The 17,019-nt window shown below is 44.0% G+C and overlaps 2 protein-coding genes across 2 annotated transcripts in view; both read left to right on the forward strand.

Annotated features, from left to right (window-relative positions):
- Positions 1 to 4,504: 4,504 nt before the first annotated feature.
- LOC146796826 (metalloproteinase inhibitor 3-like) overlaps positions 4,505 to 17,019 on the forward strand; it is a 58,772-nt gene continuing 46,257 nt past the window's right edge. Inside the window, exon 1 of the mRNA XM_085631379.1 lies at positions 4,505 to 4,548. The gene's annotated coding sequence lies outside the window, so the exon portion shown is untranslated. The remainder of the gene's footprint in view (positions 4,549 to 17,019) is intronic.
- The window catches only part of LOC146796827 (metalloproteinase inhibitor 1-like), a 147,652-nt gene continuing 135,148 nt past the window's right edge, over positions 4,516 to 17,019 (forward strand). The window contains exon 1 of the mRNA XM_085629568.1: positions 4,516 to 4,548. The gene's annotated coding sequence lies outside the window, so the exon portion shown is untranslated. The remainder of the gene's footprint in view (positions 4,549 to 17,019) is intronic.

Here is a 17,019-nt window from a genome sequence, read left to right on the forward strand (position 1 = left end):
CTCCCCCCATGGTCACCAACGGTGAGGCCAGGCTCCAGGGGATGGGGTCTCCAGGGCCAGAAGTGGCCAAGGAAAGGGGGGCCATGTGGCCCCCCTCCCATACTATTTTTCTTTTTTTTTTAAACAACGAGGCAATGACCCAGGGATGGGGTCCCCGGAGCCATTATAGGCCTCAGGAGGGGGGCCACTTGGCCTACCTCCCAACAGAATTCATAAAAAATGCTGGCCATACCCTGGGGTATGGATTCCTAGGGCCAATAGCGGCCCAGGGAAGGGAGGACACTCTGCCCCCTTCCCGTTTTTTAAAAATGCTCAGGCCCTTGGGGATGACGTCCCCAGGGCCCAAAAAATAGTAAAAGAAGGGGGGCAAACAGCCCCCCTTTTACAAATATTCAAAACAAAGAAAAGCCGGCATCTCGCCGGAGGCTCCGCCCCCTGCCCCACTCTGCAAACACGCCCCTGGCGCGTTCTAAGTTGGGGAATGAAGTCCCCTTGAATACCGAGGGTCCCTGGAAGCCAACTAGCCCTCTAGGTACCTCCAGTAAGCGCCACACAGCTGGATTGCAGAGAGGTGGTCCAAGGTCACACCCCTTTTTACTCTACTCTACAAACGTGCCTCTTCGCGCACTGCTGGTGGGGTGATGAGGTTCTCTTGTGTCCTGGGGACTTCAGGACACAAGTGGACTTCATACCTGTGTGGTTAGAGGTAAGTCTGCATTTTCATAAGAAATGCATTTTTGTTTTGCTAATAACTTGGGCCCTGTTTGCGGAATCTCCACTAAACTTTTCAAAAAGATGCTACGTTTCGACTAGTTTTTCCATGAAACGTTTAGGGGCGATCTGTAAAGCAGGGGGCAGAGAAAAAGGATTTACCAAAACACAAAACCCCCCATGTATTTTCCATAGACTTCTTTAAGTAACACTAGCTCAAAAATTGGGGAACGGAATTACACCAAATTTAGCAGGAAGCTAGATCTTGGTGTGCAGATTGTGCCTTTTGTGATTTGGTGCAAATTGGCTCAGCTTTTGTGAAAAATTAAGGTTCAAAATTATTTGTATATCTGCACAGTTGGGTTTGAGGGCCACTTGGTCCCTGGAACCCAATTTTAAAAAATAGAGTGCTCAATGTTTATACCTTTTGGCCTATCTCGATCCTTTGGGAGTCAGACTCTAGTGGGAGCGAGCACACTGATTGGTTGCCAGCAACATTGGAAAAATGTTGCTGGCATCAATTACAGGACTCAGGGACTTAGTCCCCTCACCCCCTAGGCCTCATGAGGGGGACCCAGAGGGACCAAACCTAGGCACAAATAAATATAAAATTGGCCGTTTTTGTTGTGATCCAGCTCGGCAAAACAGAATAAATGGCAACTACATGGCGGGGGGGGGGGGGCGTGAGTGGGCTCCCCACCTCTTGCTCAGTTTGGGCCCAGTTTAATCTTTTAGGTGAGGGGCCCACTACCCAAGCAGATGTCAAACACGGGGACTGGGGTCTCAAGATGGGTCTCAGGGGCCAAATTTCATTATTAAGTGGAGGGTGTCATGCAGCCCCCCTTCTTGAGTTGATTTCAGACCCAGGGAACCCATCCACAGGGCCCAATTACATTTTTTATGGGAGGGTGGCAGGCAGCCCCATTCCCGAACTGTATTTGGCTCTGGGGATGCGATTCCCATGACCAGATGTATTTTTTAAGGGGAGGAGAGCGGAGCCGCATGGCCCCCCTCCCCAAGTCTTTTATAACGCGCTGGGGACCACATCCCAAAGGGCAATGACTTTATTTAAAAGGGAAGATGGCACAATCATTTCAGCAGTGACTGTCCAAGACAAGTGGGTTTTTCCTTGTCGTCTCCTGGTCTGAAAGCACAGTTCATGGTTCTCCCTTTTAATTGCTACTGCGTATGCAAAGGCGCCAATTCACCTACAGGTTTTGCCCGTTTGGTTCGCCCCTTCCACATTAGTAGTAAGCAACAGTGCTGCCTCAGGTGGGTTGGCCACAGGTTGCCATTCTCAGTGTGGGATTGGATGCCTGAGGCGGTTTACCACAGGGCTTGGCTGCAAGCCTGCGCTGCAAACAACGCCCCGACCAGTGCAGCCAGAGGCTTTACGTATGGTGATAAAATATTTCTTTATGTAAAAAAGACTAGAAATTCACAAATAAAGGTTAACTTAACATTACAGTTACGTGTGATAAAAAGATCTGTTTAAAAAAAAAAACCTACGCAATTCACTGAGAAATGCAAAGGTTAAAGTAATGTTATAGTTAGGTGAATATGTCAGTGACAACATAAATGATTTACTAATAAAAACACAGAAACTCACTAGTTATAGCTGACTTTATTTTGCACCTCCACCATGTACTGCTTATGACCTCACATATTACATCACTCATTATATGTTCTGTGACATCATTTCTGACATCACTGATGGCATCTCAAATGATTGATGGCATTACAGATGACATCACCCAATATTCTTTGGTACACATTACCTCGTTTAGATGTCAACAGCCAGCATTTAACTCACTGAGCCATCTTGGCAGGTGGCAGAGCTGACAAGCTCTGGTTGATGCACCTGCACCCAGTGAGTGGTACAAAGAACTGAGAAGACTTTCAGCAGCATTTCCCGCATCCCCTCCAAGGACTTGCTGCTCTCTACTGATGAAGGACTGAATCCAGAAACACGTGTCTAGAGATATACAGCACTGGCTGCACCAACAACGGTGAAAAAGTGAGGACTAGCACTGAAGAAATTGTTATCATTTACTGCATTTACCACAAGGCATTGCGGCAGAGTTCTGGGATGTGAGGATGTGAGGCACACCCACCTTTAGTACACTAATATGTTTACTTACAGAATATATTATGAGGCCTCCAGGACCCTATTTCCAAAAATGACAGAGACAATTTTTTTTGGAACCGTGCCAAAGACAATAATTCAAGGTAAGGCCTCTCTGTAGAAAGGTTTGCATGACAAAATATCACATAAAAAAAATGTTACATACATATCTTGACAAAAATACAGTGTCACAATATTGTGAAGGTAAGTATAGAAAGCTAAGTATAGATTAACTCTTTTTAAATCCAGATCTATCTACCTCATGTGTCTCGATTAATTACTCGTAGGAAATCTTTTTCTTAATTATATTTCTCTGAACTGCTTTTTAGCCCGGGATGTTCAGGCCTGGGTTTAGTTTGCAGAATGTTGCTAGGCGGAAGTCCGCGAAGTGACAAAAAAACTCTGCGAAGTTCTGCAAGTGGCGGACTGCAGTGCTTACTGTTCGCGAGCGCGAGCAGGGAAAAAACTCTGCTGCAATACGCAAAGTGGAGTTTTCTGCACTCCGCAAGCTCCGTGGAGTGAGGAGTGCAGAAAACCCTGCAAACTCTGTGAACGGAGCGGAGTTCACCACCCAGGCATATGTTATTTTCAGGATGTGAATCAATTTGTATGTTTTAATGCAAATAGTGTCTGGAAATACAACAGGACATGCAGTAAATTAAGATGAAGTTGTTCTGTGATTCATATGAGATAGCAAATGTATGCCATTTGTATGAGATGACGCAGTGTACATCTAATCTTTTATACACTGTACGAGATTATAAAACCCCATGGTAAATCTTCCATCTGTGGGCAGAATTGCCTCCAAGGTACTGCAGGATGACAGTGGTAATTGTTCCAGCGGTAATTCCACTGGGGTTAATCAAGGCAATAGCAGATTAAGCTGGTTCTCCAGAAATATTCAGATAATATATCACAACCCCTTGAATTTGGCGCTAAATCTTTGTAGTTGACTTAGATCCATAAAAGGTGTGTTGCATGCAAATTGTACACACGTAACGTGCACAATTGTCCAGTTCCTTTCAGATGTCCTATAGAACCACTATAGCACATGTTAAAATTACTATACGTAACTATACGTAAATGATCGCTCCCGAACCTCTCAAGCACTTTTAAAGTATTTTTTTTATTTTTTTTATTTTTGATCTTTTTAATGTAAATTTATTAGGCAGAATAGCAACTTTACATGACACAAATATACCACAATAAACATTCGCCCAGACTAGCATTCTAAACATTTATCTGATTTGGTTGTATTTCTGAGTTCTTTTCTAAGTTTTTTATCTCACTTCTCTCTATTTAAATTCGTGTTCTTTCAAACATAATTTCCCCTGCATGTTCCATTTAGTCTAACTCAGTTTCCCTCATCACTTTGAATTTCCTTAAAGATTTTTTTCTTTGTCATCCCTTGACATGTACATCACCTCTTACATGCAGATGTGCATCACCTTCTTTCCACACTGCTTTTTGTCTGACCCATTTCATAATTCACCTTGGCGATGTGTCACACGGGTGGCACACCATGTTTTTCTCTTCCTTGTACTTTTCTCTTCCGGGTACCTGCAGTAAACCTCTCCCACAGAAAGACATTTGACCCACTTGCTCATCACTGTCTGTCTTATAAAAGGACATGAGAAGCCTTTAAATTCCAAAGAAGTCTTGGAAGGACACAAACACTCTTCCACCTCAAAGAACTGAGCTTCAAAACACAGGTAAGGAAGGTCTGTATATATTTTTTTACAATGGCATCTACAATTCTGAGCTTTCCTCAGGAATAAATGCATAGTGTCACCATGTGCCTGAACAACAAAGACCTTTGCATCTGTAAATCTGCGCAAACGGGAAGCTCTCCCAATGGTAGTGTGCATAAACAGCACTGTGGTGATAGGAATAGAGATTTTAAACAGCAATAAAAACACTTTTGTCGAGCCATTTTCTGGCTTTGTCTCAAAAGGGAATAAGGCGGGGCCATATTTTGTTTTCAGTATCCTAAGACAGCAGCCATTGATGGGCAGCAGAGATTAACACTCAGCCTTCTTCCCACTCCATGCTTGTGTGAGGGGCATTTTGCTTCTCATACATTAGAATGAGCTTTGTGGCTTGCCATAGTTGAGCCAAACCCACAGATAGTTCTAAGATTGACCCTTGTCAGCTGTTGCACCCTCAGCATTACAAGGAAACTGCAGTTCTTTCTGGCTATGCATGAGGTTGTTGATTTACATCACATTAAATAAAAGATCATTCTAACAGTTACAGTTCTAAAGAGAGCCCTCGCCCCACTGCCATCCTTTTGATTCTGTCCAGGGTGACAGCTCCATCATTACATTGGAGGGAGTGTCGGTTTTCTTTGATTAAGGTGGGACAAATCCAGACCTCTTGCAGGCTTCCCCCTGGCCTCTCGTCATACAAGGGAGATCAAACCCCATGTCTTATCAGCAGATGCACTTTCATCACAGGAGGTCTAAATGTGGCGGTCCATTCTAAGCCGGGAGCAGCGGAGGCTAGGGCGTCAAGAGTCCAGGGAAGGTTCTCCCTCAGCCAGTAACTCATTAAACTTCTTTGGATAACAGTTTCTTTTGGTTCGTTGACTTAATCATAATCCAGTTGCTCAATAATCTCTAATTCTCTCATATGCTTCATGGCCTTCTTTAATACCAGTCCCATCGTGAGAGTCTTCCAGTTGTTGAAGGTCTCCTCTTCTGGCACCCCTCTTTGGATGGCACCTGGGATGTACTAATGCCATCTCAAGGATTTCCATTGTTGGCAATGGTTATCCCGTTGCCATGTTCGAAGGGTACTAATGTGTGATCCGAGGGACCAATGAGCAAAATGTAAATGAATGTCAGGTGCCAGAACCATCGGTGCCATCCTAATGATTTTGGGGGCCCTGGTAGATAAATAATTTGAGATCCCTGTTTGGAATAACATTGAATTTTATTACTTATTTCTTTGCAAATTCCAGCCCTATGTTGCCTAACAATATTGAATTATACATTAGAGAGCGAGATACAAAGTTACAAAGTAGTGCGATAGAGAGAAACTTCACGTTCCCAGGGGGCCCCTTGTGCAGTGGGGGCCCTGGGCAATTGTCCACTTGGCCCATACCTTAAAATGTCTTTGAGAAACCATTGAGGGGTTTGACCACGACCTGTACCCTTTCTGCAGCATACTGCAACCCCAGAATGTCTGTCTATTGCACCACTGCCTCAACAGCTGGAGTATTCAATGTAACATCCACAGATGCACACTGCCCTGGTTCTGATACAGTGGAAGTCAAATTAATATTAAAATATTCAGAGACTGTTGTCCCGTTATTGACTGCTAGGTCTGACATTATCTGGGGTAGCATGGTGTCTGGAGGCATTTAGATCTGCATCTGCTTGAAAAGGACGCAGCGCGGCTCTGCAAGCCATTTAGCTGCGTCATTTTCAAAGCACAGGGATGCGCTGTATTAACAACAATACTTTGCATTCCTGTGCTAGAGCCGCATCTGCTAGAAAAGGATGCAGCGCGGCTCTGCAAGCCATTTAGCTGCGTCATTTTCAAAGCACAGAGATGCGCTATATTAACAACAATACTTTGCATTCCTGTGCTAGAGCCGCATCTGCTAGAAAAGGACGCAGCGCGGCTCTGCAAGCCATTTAGCTGCGTCATTTTCAAAGCACAGGGATGCGCTGTATTAACAACAATACTTTGCATTCCTGTGCTAGAGCCGCATTTGCTAGAAAAGGACGCAGCGCGGCTCTGCAAGCCATTTAGCTGCGTCATTTTCAAAGCACAGAGATGCGCTATATTAACAACAATACTTTGCATTCCTGTGCTAGATCCGCATCTGCTAGAAAAGGACGCAGCGCGGCTCTGCAAGCCATTTAGCTGCGTCATTTTCAAAGCACAGGGATGCGCTGTATTAACAACAATACTTTGCATTCCTGTGCGTTCCCATGCGCTGGCACATAATTGGCACCCTTGCATCATTTTGCAGGTGTGCCTGCGTTGCGAAGATGATTGTTTTTGTGCAGTAAGGGACACCTTCCTGCACAAAAACAATCATTGCAGCACAGTGGTGAGACAGACTAATTAATTGTGTTAATATTGTAAATAATGTTTTTTAATGTATGTATTATATATGGGTTGTTGGGGTTATAAAGGTAGAGGGTGGAAAGTAATTTCATTTTATTTAATTATTAATTAATTGTTATTAAATGTTAAATATTTAATTGATAAATAACTATGTTAATAGTGTCAATCATTTAAATTTTTTATTTCTTATTTTTATGAGTGAGTTGTATTTATGGCAGTATAGGGTGGGAAATTATTTAATTTTAATTAATTAATAGTTCATTTTTAGTCAATTTCATTTGTTTAATTGATAATTAATTATATTAATAGTGTTTCTAATTTTTTCTTAATATGAGTGGGCATTGGTATACAGGGCTTGAAGTTATTTAATTGTAATTAATTGTTTCTTAATTACTATGAATTATTTATTTGATAACTAATTAATTTTTTAAGTATCTTTTTATTTTCGATGTGGGTTGTGGGGTGAGTATGGGGTATAGGTTGGGAACTAAATCAAATATAAGTTATAGATATTTATAATATTTTAATTAATGATTGTTTATTTTAATAATTAATTATATTAATTGTATAAACTATTTAGTATTACATTTTAGGAGTATGGTGTATATTTTGTGGGGGTATATTGTGGAAAGGTAAATACATTTAATTGAATAATTATTTATTTGCAATTATATATAATATTTGTTGCTAATACATATTTATGTTAATATTGTAAAATGTTTGTGTTTTTATTTTAATGCTAGGTTTTGGTTGCAAGATGTGTAGGGGTATATGGTGGGAGGAAATTATAACTAACTTCATTTCATGATTTTGTTTTTAATAAACCGTTTTTAAGAGAATAAAAAATAATATTGGATTTCATTTTTAATGGTCTTTGCAATATTTTTATGATATGATTTTATATTTATATTTACTGATATGGATGGCGGTGTCTTCCAGACACCGCCACCATATTAGGCCTGAGATCCGCCCTGTAGGCAATCGGAGGGATTGCCTGCCGGCAGAGATGTGGGGGATGGTCTTTACGTCCGCCGCAGACCCCTCAGCCATACTAATATGGCGGGGGGTCAATCAGGCATGGATGGTGGGCGGATCGCCCCCGCCGGGCCAGCGGTGGCTACCACAGGCCCGGCAGGGGCTATCTGTCTGCCATCCTAATGGGCCCCTATGTTAGAAAGCGTGTTTGGGGCCCCTAGCAGGACCCCTTTGGTGCATGGCCTCTAGTTGGAGGTCGAGGCCCCCCTGTTGATCCATCGACCTTGTGGCAGGCACCTTGAAGGGCCTGCCAATGGGTGAAGGGATGAACTGCACCTCCCTTTCCTCAATGGGAACTTGTGCTACGGCCGGTTTGTGTCCTGATTATGGGTGTAACATTTGTTCACGTTGAGGAAATGGACCATACGACCCAACTGTGTACGGTCGCATTGAAATCGGAAAGTCGGGACCGGCGACTGTGTGTCGATCGGCCCCATGACCGAGTCAGTGTCGGGCGGAAGTGATACCGCCCGACATCATAATAGGCCCCTTTGTCTTTTCAGTGGCCCATGCCTACGCTGTACAGTTGATGCCTTAGGCTGAAATAAACTCTCTGGCATTACAGTGTTCAAGGATGCACTAGAACTACACAAGATTCCAAGATGTTAGTAAAATGATGTTCACCTCTGTTTAATACCTGGTTAAGTTTGTCCTGCTACGTCCAATTGTGACAACTCATGTCAAAGCAGCAGTAAACCAACTCAATCCTTCCTTCCCATAGTCATTTGACATTCTCCTTGAAGACGGTATTGTGTGTCCATAGTGTCTTTTACCTATTGTGCAGCAGCTACGCTCTTTACCTATTGTGTGACAGTAGTGTCCTTTATCTATTGTGCAGCAGCTGCGTTCTTTACCTATTGTGCAGCAGCTGCGTTTTTACCTATTGTTTGGCCCTAGTGTCCTCTGTCTGGGTAGGGGTGCAGGGAGATAGGATGATAATTTTTTAGATCACTGGGGTCAGCTGAGACTTTCTTTAGGAGGTGTCTGATGTCTGAGTGTTTTTATCTTTCCCGGAAGGTTGCTGTGGAGATGGAAGTGTTGAGGATGCTGGTGAGGTGCTTGCTTGTTGGGTTCATTGCTTGGTTGTAGAGGCAGTGGTCAGTGGGCGCCCTCGAGTAGATGGAAGACATGATGGCTGAAGTTGTCAAGGCAGTGAGCGGAGACCAAGTGGTAATGGTTTGGCTGATGTTCGCTGGCTGGTTGATGTTGGTGGGGTTGAGGGCATCAGGTTGGAGGTTCAAGTTGTTACAAGTTCTGTAGATGTTGGTGATCTTCCTGTGGAAGTAGTCTGAGAGGGTGTTGCAGAGTTCTTGGGAGGGGTGGATTGGGTTCTCTATGGCTGTTGGGTTGGAGAATTCTTTAACTATTTTGAAGTGTTCCTTTGGTTTTCTTGGCTTTTTTTGATGTGCCAGTGATAGTTGCTGAGGGCTGTGTTGTGAGCTGCTCTGTTGGTCGGGTTCTTGGTGGCGCACCATCATTTCTCCAGTTTGTGGAAGTTGTGCTTGTTGGTCCAGAGTTCTGGGGTGTACCAGTTGGCATGTTTGCAGGTCTTGTTGGGTTTTGTAGGTCTCAGTGGGGCAATTCTATCCGCGCTGTCGGTGATCCAGGCGGCAAAGTTCTGGACGTCTTGGTCGAGGTCTGTTGAGGCTTCTGGGTGGGAGGAGGTGAGGGCCTGAGGCTACTGAGTTTTGGTGACTTTGCTTCAGTTGCGGTGGGAGGATGTCTGACGCCTGGTGATGGTGTGCTGGACTTCGGTGATGGTGAAGTGTACAATGGAGTAATCAGTCCTGGTGAGTTCCGTGGTGTGGCTGAATTTGATCCTGTCGCTCAAGGTGAAAATGGGGTTGAGTTTGTGTCCGGCTTTGTGCATTGGTTTGGAGACCAGTTAGGTGAGGCTGATGTTGTTCAGATTCTCCATGAGGGCAATGGAGTTGGTGTTGTTAGGGTCATTCATGTGGAAGTTGAAGTCGCCGAGTAGGGCGTAATGGTGAGAGTCGATAGCTTGTGTCACAGAATGTTGCTCGAGGTCCTGGGGAACTGTAGGCAGGGGTGCCTCTTATCATGGTCTTTGCGTCCCTTTGTTGTAGGAAGCGCTTTACCTATTGTGCAGCAGCTGCATTTTTTATCTATTATGAGGCAGATGTGTTCTTTACCTATTGTAGGACAGTAGCATTCTTTACCTAATGTACAGCAGCTGCATTCTTTATCTATTGTAGGGCAGCTGCATTCTTAACATATCGTGCAGCAGCTGTGTTCCTTACCTATTGTGAAACAGCTGGGTTCTTCACCTCTTGTGAGACTGTTGCGTTCTTTACCTATTGTAGGGCAGCTGTGTTCTTTGCCTTTTGTTCAGCATCTGCGCTCTTTACCTATTGTAAAGCAGCTGCATTCTTTACCTAATGTACAGAAGCTGCATTCTTCACCTGTTGTGCTGCAGCTGTGTTCTTTACCGGTTGTGTGGCAGCTGCATTTTTTACCTATTGTGCAGCAGGTGCGTTCTTTCCCAATTGTGGACCATCTGTGTTCTGTGCCAATCGTGGGACAGCTGCTTTCGTTACCTATCATGTACAGCTGCATTCTTTGCCTATAGTGGGGCAACTGCGTTCTTCACCTATAGGGGGGCAGCCGCATTCTTTCCCTTTCTTTATCTTTCGTAGGGCATCTGTGTTTTTTACCTTTTGTGGGGATCTTTGCAGCCGTGGCCGGTGCAGGTAAGAGCGGTGAGGTGGAGGGGTGGGGTGGGAGGTGAGCCGACAGACGACGACGAGGGAAATTAAAATTAAAAATATAAAAACACTTCCCTTGCGCTCACCGCATCACCGCATCGCTGAATCGCGATGCGGGGAGTACAAGGTAAGTGGTTTTCTTTTTTAAATTTTATTTTCCCTCATCGTCGTCTGTTGACTCCCCCTCCACCCCGCCCCCAATGCTCTTACCTGCGCCGGCGGGCACTGTGTTCTTTACCTATTGTGCTGCATCTGCGTTCTTTATGTATTGTGCAGCATTCTTTATCTCTTTCAGAATAGCCACGCTCTTTATCGTATATGGGACAGCTGCTATAATCCTCATCACTGAGATGACTCAAGTCATTGCCTGATGAGGCATTGCCATGTGTTGCTACATATTTGTACACACATGCATTCGCCATCATGGGTGTATTTTTGGGTATGAAAGTTGTTCTCATCTAGTGAGGAGTGAATATAAAGAGAAACATGTTAAACATAGGATATATGTTTATAGGTCACACATACAGATAAGTAGACCCACACTTCTAAAGAAAACATGGAAACTACAAGTCCCACCATGCCTAGTGGGTTGTGTGAAATTTTTTAGAGGGGTGCTCAGGGTACATATAGGAGTTTCAGTTGTGTAATCTCTGTGTGTGGGGATCAACTCTCTTTCTATGGTGTCCTGCCGAAGTCAAAACTGAAGAGTACGCACATTCCTCTGGGCATGCTGGCTGGGGTATTTGGGTACCCATCCATCACCATAAGTGCATCTAAAGAAGCATGCATCTAAATGCAGGAAATGTAAACTGTTCTTATTGCTGATTTAGTTTTAAGTTCAGGACAGGGAGATAAGTATTTTGTAAAAGCAGTTCATAAACGTGAACGTGGTCTAGTTTCAAAGTGTTACCACTTCCGGTGTGCCTGGTGACCAGACAGTAATGGGATAGGGGACACTAAGGGGCTTACTTCAACGCCTTTAGAGACTTTTACGTCACTTTTCATGGCACTGAGGTGGGGTTAACAATACGCCACGTTGAGCCATATTTACAAAGTGAAGCATCTAGGCAGATGCATCACCTTGTAAACCCTTGCGCCACAATTTATCGGCGTCAGGTACAATGTATGCAGGGTGGGCGTCCCCAAGAAGGAAGGCTTGTAGAAGTGACGCAGTGAAATCTATCAGATTTCACTGCACCACTTTTAGTAGGCTACCGCGTCAGAACCTTATGCATGCTTCATAGCAGGTGTAAGGGTGACACAGTGCAATGTGTACAGGCCTCCCCCATGCATTTCTGGAGTTACGTCATGCTTGCGACACAACTCCTGCAATGCTGAGTTTTGCGCCAACAGATACATCAGGATTCCTGACACATCTGTCACTCCTTGCGACATGGAGCGACGTACAGTAAATATGGCGCATCCAAGGTGTCGCAAGGAGGACGCAGTGAAAAGTGTTGCATCGCTGTTTTACGGCAGCGATGCAACACTTTCATAAATGAGGCCCCCAGTTGGGAACAAGGACCGATAGCGAAAACTTAACAGTGAATAGCTCCAAAGGGCCCCTAACCCTTGAGGTGTGCCCCCCATTTACCTGAAAGCCAATGATTCTCTGTAATGATTTGGCTCCTCATCTCATTCCTCAATGTGGCCCTGTCATTTGGTGTTACCCACTAGCGCCATCATTAGTGGGTCACTTGGTGTCATTAGAAAAGTAGAACAATAAAGAAGATCAGAGAAGTCTAAACATATGCCACGTCATCTTTAAGAGTGGATCCAACAGTGTGCTATACAAAATGAAAGTAAACTTCACCTTGGTTATTTTACCTTGGCTATTTTACTCTATTTAGTGGGAGTTTGAAATCTGTCTATTAACAGCTGTCACTGACAACAGAACACACTTTTCAGGAGCAGCCTGTGCAGGTAAGAGTGGTAGGGCTGGGTGTTGGGCGGTGGGACAGGGTGGGGGGGATTTGATAGTTGATGACAAGGGTAAATTAAATAAATAATTATTTGTCCCTCCTCGTCTGTCAAATCCCCACCCCGCCCCACCGCCCACAACTCTTACCTGCACGGGCCGCTCCTGACACTTTTTAGAAAGACACTACAGACTTGCAAGAATTTATTACAAACAAGTATTGACGTCACACTTTCAGGGCTTTTCTACCCTCTCTATGACCTCAAAACTTTCCCCACTGGGGAAGTGAGCCCAGTAGCAACTATCAGCAACTCTCTTATCCGGCCACCGACACTGAACTGACAGACATGTTCTGAGCACAGGTGCATGCATGGCCTAGCTCCTAGCCGACTGCTGCTTTTATCCAGACTGGAGGAATGGGCAGGCCACCTGAGCTGGGATAGCCCCTTCACAGGCTGCACCCTCTCACCAGTGGTCCCTTGTCCTGCAAAGTGCTTGTGCCCTGCACAACCTTGAAACACTATCACAAGCAGTAAAGATGCCAGTAAGCGTTTATGGTTAACAACTGAATTCCAAATCTCTCTCTTACTCATGCTCCCCAGTCACCTGGCTTCACATAGCTTCTATTTTTTAAACCTAGGGGGTTTGACTCCCCCCCTTACCCTACAGTTACTGTATCTATAAGAGTGATTTGTTAATTGAGTTCCACTTTTCTGTTGCATTCAGGAGTTTGCTGTTTTGGATTTACAAAACAATGGACAATGGGCCGATGTGCGACCATTCCATTTAGTCGCAAATTGCGAAGTTTTGTGACTCACAATTTTTGGGCTCGCAAATCGGAATGTACAGCAGTGTCTCAGATACTGTTTTTGATTCCTAATGGGGTGGCTAAAGACCTACTTCCTCATTAATATTAATTTGCAACCCCTTAGGAATCTCACATAACACTGGGATGGTGGCCTGCTGGGGACAGCAGACCACCATGTTTGTGTTTGCAATTAAATAGAGCAACTTTTTTTCTCAAATGCAGCTTGTTTTCCTGAAAGGAAAATAGGATGCGTTTAAAAGAAAAAAATACAAAGTTTTCTTTTCATTTTTTAAGGGCAGGCCGTGGTCCGTGGGACCACTGCCTGCCCTTTTGAAATATTTTCCCATACATTCACAAAGGGGAAGGGATCCCCTGGGGACCCCTTCCTGTTTGTGACAGGCTTACCACCTACTTTAAGTAGGTGGTGACTGCGATTGTTTTGTGACCACATTTGTAGTTGCAAAACAATCATACATACCAGTGCGACTCGCTATTTCAGGAGGGATGCCCTCGGCACGCCCCTTCCTAATAGCGACTCACAAACCCTATTTTATGAGTTGTAATAGGTTACCAACTACCAAAATACATACCGGAAACCTTTTTAGTGGTCACAAATGCTAAAACGTGTAGTACATCTGGCCCTAGATATACAAAATGATTTTGCGGTCGCAAGTCCTGTGAATCTCAAAATCACTGCTTTTGCGAGTGTTAAATCCATCATTGTAATCCACAAATTTTTGATCCATAACAAATGGAATGGTCTTAAAAGGGGCACTCCTTCCAAACTGTGCTTCAGCAGGATATGTTTGATTGACCTGTGGCAACAATGCCATCGCAGACCATTGCAAAGTCACTGACTGGTAACTGATTTGCAAAGGGGAAGGTCACCCCTTGAGACCCCTTGTCCTTTGACAATCAGCAGTTGTAGGGAGAGGTTTCAAGACATGGATGCTTAGATTGACACTCCGCTCATAGGCTAGGAGTAGGAATGTCATTCTTTACTCCTCCTCCTGCTCTTGAAGATCGATGTAGGACTAGGTTTGCAATGCAGGCAGTGGGCACTTCTGAATTCCACCTTCATCTGCAGCAGGCCAGCAGGGAGTAAGACTGTTGTAGTAAAAAGGAAAGTGGGCTGGGTGCAGTTTCTACCCACTTGTGCATGTGTGAGGGAAGCTCTGGAATCTACCACATCTTTGAGGCAGTATTTGAATCTAATCATTGACATGTACTGGCCCCTTCAATCTGTAAATGCAATAGGGCTACTAACATTGGTAACTTGTGTATGGGTCTGATTAGCAGTCCCCTGTCACTGTGTCCACATTATTTTACAGGACCCAATGCATGGCACAGCACTGGGCAGTCAAACTGCTGTGGTATGAATGTGGCCCAGGAATGTAAGAGCAGCATCAGACCTTGCTGGCCTGCCTGTATCCTGCACACTTGCCCCAATATTGAACTAGACTCTGCTGGGTTGGGGTTAAAAATACTGCCATGCATTTTAAACAACAAAATACCCCCGACAAATGTACTCTTCATTGTTTGGGGATTTCCTTTGCTTATCTGCTTATCTTCCTTCTCAGATGTCCACGCCCACCTTGGAACTGTACTTTATGCTGGGCAACCTACTGTGTCAGTAAAGAGCTGTCAACGAGCAGTACTTGTGTCTAAGAACTCCAAGGCCTGTGTGCATCTGTGCGTTTCAGTTAACAACCCATCTGAAATGAAGCCAAAAACAGGAGCACATGTCTAAACCTCACCTACATAGAAGTCAGGCTCCCAAGGTTTAGGTGATGTCTGAAGCCAGCGTTGTGTGGTAACAGGATCATGTTTAAAAATAAATGCGTAGAGTGAATTTAAATAGCCCTCTTGATGCAGTGGGCTTCTCACATGTCGCTCAAACTATGCTGGCTCCCACTAGGGTACATAGTGTGCCACAAAGGGCCATCCCACTTCAGCCATTGGCTGTCTTCATTTTGAGCAACTGCATTTTGCTTGTGGACATGTACACATCCACCAAAAGCAATATATAAAGTTCCACAAGGTTCCGAAGTTGATGGCACTTCTATTTTCCAGTGACTGCCAGTACATATGTAGAGTAGGGTGTCATCACCCTCTTCCAAAGCAATCAACCAATGGATTGAAAGCTTCAATATTGACTCATTTTCATAAACCAGATTTGGCATATTCACCGACCTTGTAGAAAACAAGCGCAAATCATTAAACTAGCAACAATGCATATGCAAATTCATATATTGACGCCACCCCCTCAGCTTTGAAGGACATGCATGCATGTATGTATAAGGTAAACCTACCCAAAAGGCAGCAGAGGCAAATCAAGAAATTGCATGTGATCGAGAGGGACATCTGAAAACAACTTCAGGTACTGCGGCTTTTGACAGGCTAAAATCAGATTTACTTAGACTTCATGCAAAGCGTTGCAGCAAGGCACATTGTGGATCTGCGTTGCGTGAATGTGAGAGAGCTGAAACGCATCATATCTACTAAGATATGATGCTCTTCAGCTCTCTCCCTGCAGTGGCACACTTCAGGCTGCCTAGCGCCAACGCCGACCCTTGCACCATGTTGCAAGGATGCCTGTGTTACATGCAGGATTGTTTTTGTGCTGGAAGGGATACTTTCCTGTTCAAAAATTAGCCTTAGAGGCATATTCCTCCTTCTGTGTGCAGCACAAAGAGAAAGAGAAAGTAACGAGGAAAAATACAGATATTTCTCATTGTTACACCTCTTTCAAGAAGGAGCACCATTTTGGCACAACCCCAAGTCTTTTTTAAACTGAGTTTGCATCAAAATACATGGGTGGATGCATGGGAATGCATCTGCTCCACCCAAATAATGCCTATCAGATGCAAAATGACGCAAGGCAGCACTTTGCGCTGCATTGCTGTACTTTGTATGTACTTAACCACACAAAGTGGCTTTCAATGGCTTAGTAAATACCAAAAGTTATTTTGCATTGGGGCTATGCAACAAAAGTGATGCAGATTGACACTAGATCATTGTACATTTACCTCTAGTTGGATCTAAGTCGAGATGCAGATCTAGAACTTGAAGTACTGCAGCTGACTCAAGAGGAACATTTACTTACAGGAAGCAGTACAGTGGTGGGGGGGGGGGGTGTATGACTTGCCAGCCTCAGGTTTTCCCAATTGTAAAAAGTAAAAAAATATGCATTCATATAAAAAGAAAGTATTTTAATTAAATGTCTTTATTCATTGCATTCCTTAGCTATCGGATTTGCTCATTATGAACAACTGTGGGTTTGATAACACATACGTTTATCTCTTTTTAAAAAAACATTCTGCTAAGAGCAAATTTTAAGGCACTTGAATTTAGTAGTGGCTGCTAGTGCCTATGTGTATATAAGGGTTTCTTTACAGTGTTTCAGAGTAATCAAGACATTTATTGAAAGGTACAATAGTGACACTGCGAACCATTTTTGGTATATTTTTTTTGCCCATTGAAAACAAGCACAAATTAATAGAGCAGCAAAAATGTATATGCACATTTTTGAGTTCTTCAGGTTTGTGGAAGACTTCTGAAGCAGTGGCTTCTCAATTCGTGGTACATCTACTAACTTCTTGAGGGGCTGCAGCCT

The sequence above is a fragment of the Triturus cristatus genome, chromosome 10, assembly GCF_964204655.1.
Source record: "Triturus cristatus chromosome 10, aTriCri1.1, whole genome shotgun sequence".
In the NCBI taxonomy this organism is placed as follows: domain Eukaryota; kingdom Metazoa; phylum Chordata; class Amphibia; order Caudata; family Salamandridae; genus Triturus; species Triturus cristatus.